The sequence below is a fragment of the Eschrichtius robustus genome, chromosome 1 (genome assembly GCF_028021215.1).
Source record: "Eschrichtius robustus isolate mEscRob2 chromosome 1, mEscRob2.pri, whole genome shotgun sequence".
NCBI lineage: Eukaryota > Metazoa > Chordata > Mammalia > Artiodactyla > Eschrichtiidae > Eschrichtius > Eschrichtius robustus.
The window spans coordinates 152,939,163-152,945,162 of record NC_090824.1 but is presented as its reverse complement, the minus strand read 5'-3'; positions in this window follow the sequence as shown (position 1 = coordinate 152,945,162).

Sequence of the window (6,000 nt, the reverse complement as noted above, 5' to 3'; positions counted from 1 at the left end):
AATGAAAGAAACAATAGCAAAGATCAATAAAACTAAAAGCTCATTCTTTGAGAAGATAAACAAAATTGATAAACCATTAGCCAGACCTATCAAGAAAAAGAGGGAGAGGACTCAAATCAATAAAATTAGAAATGAGGAAGGAGAAGTTACAACAGACACCGCAGAAATACAAAGCATCCTAAGAGACTACTACAAGCAACTGTATGCCAATAAAATGGACAACCTGGAAGAAATGGACAAATTCGTAGAAAGGTATAACCTTCCAAGACTGAACCAGGAAGAAACAGAAAATATGAACAGACCAATCACAAGTAATAAAATTGAAACTGTGATTAAAAATCTTCAAACAAACAAAAGTCCAGGACCAGTTGGCTTCAAAGGTGAATTCTATCAAACATTTAGAGAAGAGCTAATACCTATCCTTCACAAACTCTTCCAAAAAATTGCAGAGGAAGGAAAACTCCCAAACTCATTCTATGAAGCCACCATCACCCTGATACCAAAACCAGACAAAGATACTACAAACAAAGAAAATTACAGACCAATATCACTGATGAATATAGATGCAAAAATCCTCAACAAGATACTAGCAAACAGAATCCAAGAACACATTAAAAGGATCATACATCATAATCAAGTAGGATTTATCCCAGGGATGCAAGTGTTCTTCACTGTATGCAAATCAATCAGTATGACACACCATATTAACAAACTGAAGAATAAAAACCATATGATCATCTCAATCGATGCAGCAAAACTTTTGACAAAATTCAACACCTATTTATGATAAAAACTCTCCAGAAAGTGGGCATAGAGGTAACTTACCTCAACATAATAAAGGCCATATATGACAAACCCATAGCAAATATCACTCTCAGTGGTGAAAAACTGAAAGCATTTCCTCTAAGATCAGGAACAAGACCAGGATGTCCCCTTTATCACTATTATTCAACATAGTTTTGGAAGTCCTACCCACAGCAATCAGAGAAGTAAAAGAAATAAAAGGAATACAAATTGGAAAAGAAGAAGTAAAACTGTCACTGTTTGCATATGCCATGATACTATACATAGAGAATCCTAAAAATGCCACCAGAAAACTACTAGACCTAATCAATGAATTTGGTAAAGTTGCAGGATACTAAATTAATGCACAGAAATCTCTTGCATTCCTATACACTAATGATGAAAAATCTAAAAGAGAAATTAAGGAAACACTCCCATTTACCATTGCAACAAAAAGAATAAAATACTGAGGAATAAACCTACCTAGGGAGACAAAAGACCTGTATGCAGAAAACTGTAAGATACTGATGAAAGAAATTAAATATGATACCAACAGATGGAGAGATATACCATGTTCTTAGATTTGAAGAATCAATATTGTGAAAATGACTATACTACCCAAAGCAATCTACAGATTAAATACAATCCTTATCAAACTACCAATGGCATTTTTTATGGAGCTAGAGCAAAAAATCTTAAAATTTGTATGGAGACACAAAAGACCACGAATAACCAAAGCAGTCTTGAGGGAAAAAAACGGAGCTGGAGGAATCAGACTTCCTGTCTTCAGACTATACTACAAAGCTACAGTAATCAAGACAATATGGTACTGGCACAAAAACAGAAACATAGATCAATGGAACAAGATAGAAAGCCCAGAGAAAAACCCACACACCTAGGGTCAACTAATCTATGACAAAGGAGGCAAGGATACACAATGGAGAAAAGACAGTCTCTTCAGTAAGTGGTGCTGGGAAAACTGGACAGCTACATGTAAAAGAATGAAATTAGAACACTCCCTAACACCGTACAGAAAAATAAACTCAAAATGGATTAGAGACCTAAATGTAAGACCAGACACTATCAAACTCTTAGAGGAAACCATAGGAAGAACACTCTTTGACATAAATCACAGCAAGATCTTTTTTGATCCACATCCTAGAGTAATGGAAATGAAAACAAAAATAAACAAATGGGACCTAATGACACTTCAAAGCTTTTGCACAGCAAGGGAAACCATAAACAAGATGAAAAGACAACCCTCAGAATGGGAGAAAATATTTGCAAATGAATCAACGGACAAAGGATTAATCTCCAAAATATTTAAACAGCTCCTGCAGCTCAGTATTAAAGAAACAACCCAATACAAAAATGGTCAGAAGACCTAAGTAGACATTTCTCCAAAGAAGACATACAGATGGGCAAGAGGCACATGAAAACCTGCTCAACATCACTAATTATTAGAGAAATGTAAATCAAAACTACAATGAGGTATCACCTCACACCAGTTAGAATGGGCATCATCAGAAAATCTACAAACAACCAATGCTGGAGAGGGTGTGGAGAAAAGGGAACCCTCTTGCACTGTTGGTGGGAATGTAAATTGATACAGCCAGTATGGAGAACAGTATGGAGGTTCCGTAAAAAACTAAAAATAGAATTACCATATGATCCAGCAATCCCACTACTGGGCACATACCCAGAGAAAACCATAATTCAAAAAGATGCATGCACCCCAATGTTCATCGCAACACTATTTATAATAGCCAGGTCATGGAAGCAACCTAAATGCCCATCAACAGACGAATGGATAAAGAAGATGTGGTACATATATACAATGGAATATTACTCAGCCATAAAAAGGAATGAAATTGGGTCATCTGTTGAGACGTGAATGGATCTAGAGACTGTCATACAGAGTGAAGTAAGTCAGAAAGAGAAAAACAAATATTGTATATTAACGTATGTATGTGGAACCTAGAAATATGGTACAGATGAACCAGTTTTCAGGGAAGAAGTTGAGATACAGATGTAGAGAACAAATGTATGGACACCAAGGGGGGAAAGCTGCGGGGTTTGGGGATGGTCGTGTGATGAATTGGGAGATTGGGTTTGACATGTATACACTGAGGTTTATAAAATTGATGACTAATAAGAACCTGCTGTATAGAAAAATAAATAAAATAAAATTCAAAAATTAAAAAAAGGATAAACAATGATTAATCTTTTAGTATAAATATAAAAAAAACCCAATACTTTACCACCTATTTGATCAAGGCCAACCATGTGTTCCATTAACACAAGCAATTCCGCCTTTTTTAAACTACTAATGCCTTTGCATATATGAGAGATTGTTTATTTGCAATTGCTACCCAGTTATGATGGGAGAGTGCCTCTGTATCTGTTGTTATCTTTATTTCTTGGGCTTTTCACTCTTCATATATCCCATAACTGTTTCCTATGAACTCATTTTCATACCCTGAGGACCATGCACTGCCAGGAATGGAGTAAGTAAGGGCTTCATCGAGGTAGAAAAATTTCGTATAGCAATCTGGACTAAATCACTTCTTGCTTTTCCCTCAGAGGCATAATAAACACTCTTCGATAAATAAGAGAGTGTTATTAGAAATACAATTCCTGAAAAGTGGTAATATAGAAAAACCAGTTGGGGATATTGTTTATAAAAATAATTGTGTAGATAAACATTAATTGGTTGAATAACAGAATAGACACAATCAAAAATATCAGTTAGAGATCTGGATGACTTGGTCAATGACGTCTCCCAAAGTGCATCAGAGATGACTGTATGGAAAAAAGAGAAATGTTGAGAGAAAATGAGGCTAGAGGTAGAAGTGACAGCAAAGAAACGATGATGAGGAGGAAATATTTTAAAATAATGAGCAAGATTTAACTAGAGATATAGACATCAGATTAAACATGTTTATATCTGGAGATGTGAGAGTGAAATTTAATGACTTCAAAGACAGAGAAAATTGTAAAGTCATCCAGAGAGAGAAAAGTGTCTATAAAGGAACACAGAATAGGTTGGTATCAGATATCTCAACAGCTATGCTGGAAGCAAGAGCACAAGAGAGTGATACAAAAGATTGAAACTCTAAATTTGAAATTCAGTTTTTACATCCATTTGTAACATTTAAATGTGAAGATGAAATGAACATATTTTAAGAAATAAAGGATTTTACAAAGTTTCCCATACATCAAATCTCTTTGCAAGAATTCTTGAGGACGTAGTTTATAAGAAAAGACATTCAGGGAAAAGAGTTGACACTTGGAAAATAGAGCCAAAGGTTGTAATAAATTATACCGTTGTCTAAAAAAAAAAATGAAGCAAATTTTCCTTTACAATATGGATCCAAAAGTCCAGAAAATATCCATCTGGAAGATGAGAGTTGAGTGGAGAAACTGGAGAAAGATAAAAATTGAAAATCTTTTTTTTTTCACTTAATGGAGAAAAACATAGATATTGATTACAAAATTGATAAGGAAAATATCAGTGTCGGTTTCAATTTCTTAGGGATAAGTAAAAGAATGAGATATAACTTAAAACTAGGCTTAGATATTTTCAGGAAATAGATAACCTTATTTTATACATGTCCTTACATAATAGAAAAAGCAAAATATCTGTCCAGTTCATTATTGTGAAGCTGGTATAATTAAAACGGAATAAGATCGGTACAAAAAAAGGAAATTACAGAGCCAATAAAATACGATTTCAATGTATCATGAACAGTATGATTTATCCTAAAAACGTAAGGGTAGTTGAACATAAGATTATCTTAAAATGCAGTTCATCATCAATGGCCTAAAGAAGATAAAGCAAATTAACTAAAAAGTGCAGAAAAAGTATGTGCTGATAAGGTCTAACAAAAACCTATATAAAACTTCACATTTAAGAAAGTTTAGAAATGTTTTCTTAAAATGTTTTCTTAAAAGTGTGAAACAAGGCAAAGATTCTCACTCTAATCACTATTTTTCACCTTAGTATTAGAGGTCCTAGATGTGAAAGTAAGAACAGAAATAGAAGCTGTATGAAGCATGAAAATCAAGAAACAAAAATTTCATTTTCCTGTGTATTTACATATAAAATCAAAAAAGAATCAACTGATAAAGTATTGGACTGAATTAGCGTTTAACTGGATAACTTGATTCAAGATCTATATATAATAATCAACATTTGTCCATTATCCTAGAAATAAAAAATCAGAAAAAGTAATAAGATACTTTTAATTGTAAAATAAATACTAGTTTAAGCACAAAAAAGAGTTTTCACAAACAATCTAGGAGCTAATTATAAAAATAATGCACAAAACTTTCATGGAGAGCAATTTAAAACTTCATTAAAAGAGATGGAGAAAGCACCATATAAATGGAAATATTATTATGTTCTAGAGGAGATGGCAATATTATAAGGGTGTTAATTTTTCTAAAATTAACCCATAAATTCAACACAGCCCAGAAAGGAGTTTTTGGAAATCTTTAACATTTATATAAGATTTGTATAAAATGAAAATATAAAAAAAGTTTGGAAAAAGTAAACAAGTATGGGAGCTCACATTCAGGGTAGAGTTAACTATACTGTATATTATAGGATAGTACAAAGCTACAGTAATTAAAGTGTAAGAAGAATGGAGGTGTACAAAAGTGAATAGTGGAACAGTTTAGTGTAGAAACAAATCCATGCGTATAGGAATTTGATACATGATAGAGTTGTCAGTTTACACAAATCAGTGACATCAGTGAGGAAATGGAGTACTTTATAAATGGTGCTGGGAAAAATCAGTCTATTATAGATAACTACTTTACACCATATACAGAAATTAATTCCAGATAGATTTAAAGCCTAAAAGTGAAAGTTGAGGTTATATGATTGATAGAAAGAAATGTAGGAAAATATTTTATTACACCATCTTAAACAAGATTCGAACAAAATATAAGCCATAAAGGGAAAATTAATGGATTAGGCTATATCACAATTAAAGACTTTTATTCAATGAAGGCTATCACAGACAAGGTAAGAGATAAATGACTGGAAGTAATACTTTTTATGTCTACATATGTCAAACGATTAATACCTATTATATGTAAGTATATGTACTTTAACTCACAAAGGAAAAATGGATCAAGGCTATGAATGGACTCTTTACAGAAATAGAAATCTATCCAAATAATGAGTGTGTGAGGGACATGTCTAAACTT